Consider the following 5089-nt stretch of genomic DNA (forward strand, 5'->3'; position numbering starts at 1 on the left):
TATATATATGTGTGTGTATATACACACACACACACACTCACACACACACACACACACACATATATATATATATATATATATAATATATATACACTGTATATATGTGTGTGTGTGCATTTATGTATGTATGTATGTATATACAAAACCCAGAAGCTCCGAATATCAGATGCTGTGTGTGTTTAAGTTTAGCATGAAGCTTCAGTTTCAACCTTTTAATTATTTTAATGTTGACGTGAAACGCAAATGCATTTTACTTCCATAATGTGACACATTTCAGAACAAAACCATATATTTACTGAAGAAAAAAACAGAGAGGACTTGATTTGAATCGATTGAATGGTGAAACATCTCTATATGAGAGCTGGTTGAAAAAATTAGATTTAAAAAACAAACATTTATTTTTCTGATGAATCAATAACAATAACACTACTCTCTCAATACAATTTTAATAAAGTCCATTTTGATTCTACATTTGAACATTTGAGATGTAAAAGCTTCAGTGATGTCTCTTTTCAGACACGGACCATCAGCGTTCAGAAAGCAGACACAATCGTGACTGTCTGTGAAATCACAAGACATTTCAGATGAAACTGCTGCAGACAGATGTATTATTCAGTCACATTAAGAGTCACTTCAGAATGAATAATGTGTGTGCTACCGCCGTCAGCATCTGCACACACACACGCGCACACACACACACACACACGCACACACACACAGTTAACACACACACACAGTTAACACACTCACACGCACAGTTAACACACACACACGCACAGTTAACACACACACACACAGTTAAAACACACACACACACACAGTTAACAAACACGCACGCACACACACACACACACATACACACCACGCACGCACGCACACACACACACACACTAGCACACGCACAAACACACACACGTGCGTTTGGAAAGCTTCAGCTCTTTCTTCACTTTTTTTGTATTTTTGCAGATTTATTAGTGACTCAACTAATGAGGTCAGAGAGACTGCAGGTCAAAGAAAACAAGCAAAAAAACTGAGCATTCGCATGTGCAAAAGTGAATAAGAGTTATGAAAAACCAAGCACAGCAATGTGAAAAAATATATATAAAAATAATTTAAACAGGGTCTATAAAAAGAAGCACAACATCTCAAATATGTTAAAAGCTGGAAATATTTTCAGATTAATTGCTAATATTTTTGCTTTGTGCATCTCGTTTGCCAAATTCCTTCCTGGTATTACTCTCGAGGATGTCATGCAAAGTGCTGTAAATATTAAACAAGTGCACCAAAGACTCAAAAATAGCCAGAGAGTAAACCGTTCCTAATTTATTTTGCTGAGCTTGAGCTCTTTTTAGAAAGCCAAGGAATCTGTGGATAAAAAGGGCAGACAGAAGCTATGTTGCGAAATAAACTTGTGTGCATACAATTTTGATGTGCAATTTAAGATTTTATGCGCATCTTGGCATGCCCATCCGATATTTTACCCAAAATCATGCATAAAAAAACACATGGATAGAAACGTAAAAACATGGGTTCATCCTGAAGCCGTCAAACAAACTGAAGTGGTGCAGCATCTGACATCATTTCCTGTGTGTACTGGGTCTATCCTGCTGTTATTAAGACTCTATGGGTTAGATTTATAACCTTAATAACGGATCACTCACTGAAGGACTGCCTGTATGCTTCTGGACTTATGTCAGGATTTACCGCAGAACAGAAAGGGATAATAATTCACAGAATTCTATTAAAAGAAAAGCTGATTACATTTGCATCATCTCTGACCCAGATCATGATGAATGTTTGCTTTAAACGATGCTCTTACTTTGGTGTCACTACTGTGATCATTCGCTCACATTTATGTTGCACCAAACCTGTATGACTATTCATTTTGTGGAACACAAAAGGAAACATTTTCTTCATATTCAAAACTAAGTCGAACCTGGTCTTCATATTGACTACTGTTATAATACTTTTAAGGTGCTTGTTTGTCATTTTAGGAGCTTGACCGTTGCCAGCCACCATCCACTTTTTGCTGTATAAAAAAACAACAATGTGAACATTATTTTAAATCCTCAGAAAAATAGAAAGTCCTACAGGTTTGGAGCGACATGAAAGTGAATAATAATTACATTAGTTACATTTTTGTTAAACTATCTCTTTAAGGCAAGACAGTACAGACTTTTTTTTTTTTTTTTGAGGTTTTGGACTATTTTGCTTCCATAACATGTCTTCTTTCAGACTAGAAGAAAAAATAAACACTTAAATGTGCATTTTGGATGTTTTTTTTATTACACTTCATTTATTTGCATCTGTAGATTTCAATTACAATACATATCTTTAAAGTCGGTTTCTCAAAATGAGTTTGTTTCTCCACTTCATCAGCACTTACAAATACCAAACTTTTTTAACAGTTTCATTCCTCTCTATATTGTAAAGGTTTTTACTGAAGGGTTTGTTCATATATCATTCGCTCTGAATTATATAACCATTTATTCCTAAAACATTCTGTTTTCTGCTTTTCTGATTTAAAGATGATAAAAATAGAAAACTACAATCCTCTCATTAAAAAACATTTAACTCTAATATGTGACCCTGGAGAACAAAAGCAGTCTTAAGTCGCTGGGGTATATTTGTAGCAATAGCCAAAAATACATTGTATGGGTCAAAATTACTGATTTTTCTTTATGCCAGAAATCATTAGGATATTAAGTAAAGATCATGTTCCATGAAGATATTTTGTAAATGTCCTACCATAAATATATAAAAACTTAATTTTTGATTAGTAATATGCATTGCTAAGAACTTCATTTGGCGAAAAATTTACCCTTATGGCTGGGTTTGTGGTCCAATGTCACATATGTCAACAAAAATTAAACAAGAAATTTGAACCTGGCTTTATCCAATATTCAGATTTATTCAAATTTGTGATTTTTTTTGCATACTTAAACATAGCATTTCAGAAAACGATTGTCTTAAACTGCAATTAATCAGTTGGGGATGTATGACGATATATATTAGTTAATTTTTTAAGAGTCTAAAAGTCTACTTTATCGACTGGCATCAACACTAAACTAGGGTGAGGTTGCAGGCGAGGAAATTTGCATCAAGCTTTCATGTGCAAATATACAACATTAGTTCGAAATGAGGTGGTCACAATGTGCTCAAGTGTTGTCAAAACATCACTGTCTCTCATTACGTTTTGATGGCGCTCATGTTTCTCTTGTAATGTAAACAGATGGTGGTGAATTTCTCCATAAGGGCTCTTCAAGCCATCTGAAGGCGTTTCTCTCCAATCACGACGGACAGAAAGCTCCTAACGGGTGCGTTCGCATTACCAGCAGTGACACTCACCGAGCCCGAGGGCATTAGAGCTGATTTCTGCTCTCCTCGCAGAAGAAAAACATTTGGACAATTGTTTTAGCAAACGACCCACACCAGGTTATTGGTTCCCATGTTATTCATCAAAAATCAAGTCTTTGAAAAACAGCAAAACTATGATATTCAAGACTCGAAATTTACCTAGTTTTCAGGAGTCCATGGAGAATTTGCCATTTCTTCAACAATTTGAGTTTCACAGTTTAAAAGTCTGAAATAATGTTTTTGGTTGTTCGTTTTCTGGATAGCAATTACTAGTCTTTTCCAGGACTAAGAAGTGTGAGAAAGCCAGCTTACCCTCACAAGGGTTTGAGAACCAGACATAAAGGCAGTGAATCCGGTCCGTGGTTTTCCGTCTGCTCGCCACCAGATGTTGCCTTCCAGTTATATTGACTCTCACACTACACAAACTGTTGCATGTCACCCCGGACTACATTTCCCATCATCCATTGCACCCATTGCACTGATTACACACACAGCTGCAACCAGCCATGGACTTCCTCTTTTTGATCGCCGAGTATTGTTTAGCATTTATCATTGTGTTAGTCGATAGCTACTTTATGGAGCCAGTTCCTTGTCTTAGTTCCTAGTTCTAGTCAAAGTCTAGTCACGTCGTGTTGCCTGATTGCCTGTTTTCCTTATCCTCTGCCTGTCTTGGATTACTCTCTGTCTTGCCATTTCGGAGTCTGTTTGCCCCTGCCAGGAATATTGCCGTGTACCTGGATTATCTCTCTTTGTCTTGCCCTGTGGGATTACGTTCAACGTCGATTGACCTACGCCTGTTTACTGGACTACTTTTTTGTCTTGCCCTCGATATAACTGTGTGCCTTTGTCTGACCCTAGCCTGTTTCATGACTACGTCTCTGAATAAAGCTCTGCATATGGAGCCGTACATTTCACGCTCTGAATGTTAGTGTCACGTGTATGTTCCCGTTTAGTTCCTGTTGTCCTTATTTGGTCCTTCCTGTTCCTGTCCCAATGTAGTTTGATTTGTTCCAGGTGTGTCTCATTATTAGTTATCCTTCTCACCTGTCTACCCCTCGTTATCTGCCCTATTTAGTTCTAGCCTGTTCTGAGTCTCTTTGTCTGGAATTGTGTTTGTCAACTCCTTGTGCTACGTGTGATTCCCTGAAAAATAGAATTAAACTCATTTGTTTTGTACTCCTGGTCTCCTCGTTCCTCGCTCCGTGCTCCTCACAGTAGCAACCCGTGACAGTTAGATACTATTTATGCTTAGCTGGAGTTATTTTCAGCTTTCCTTGTTTTCCCCGCGGCTATGGAAATTGCCGCTTGATTCTCCACCTTAGCTCGCCTAGATCTCCCCTTTGTTGAGTATTCCTGGGAGTTCTGCAGGCTCCCAGGAGTCCATTAATTCTCTGTTCTGGCTCGGGGCCAACTACCATCGCCCCGTGGACCTCCCAGACACCACGGGACTGAGCTGGAGGGAAGGAATCCTCCGGTGTCTGGAGAGCGTCCTGCCCCGAGCCAGAACCAGCCCGCCATCCGCGGCCTACTCTAGTTCACTGGCCGTTAATATGGCAAGCCCCCTGAACATTAATATGGCAAGCCTGCCATGTGTTCATGAGGCCCCAGTGTCGGTTCCAGCCCCAGTGCCTGCTCCTCGTAAGCACCTTCCAGAGCTCGCTCCAGTGTCGGCTCCAGCCCCAGAGCTCGCTCCAGTGTCGGCGCCAGCCCCAGAGCTCGCTCCAGTGTCGGC

Source organism: Sinocyclocheilus anshuiensis, unplaced genomic scaffold (genome assembly GCF_001515605.1).
Source record: "Sinocyclocheilus anshuiensis isolate Anshui unplaced genomic scaffold, SAMN03320099.WGS_v1.1 scaffold62, whole genome shotgun sequence".
NCBI classification, from domain to species: Eukaryota; Metazoa; Chordata; class Actinopteri; order Cypriniformes; family Cyprinidae; genus Sinocyclocheilus; species Sinocyclocheilus anshuiensis.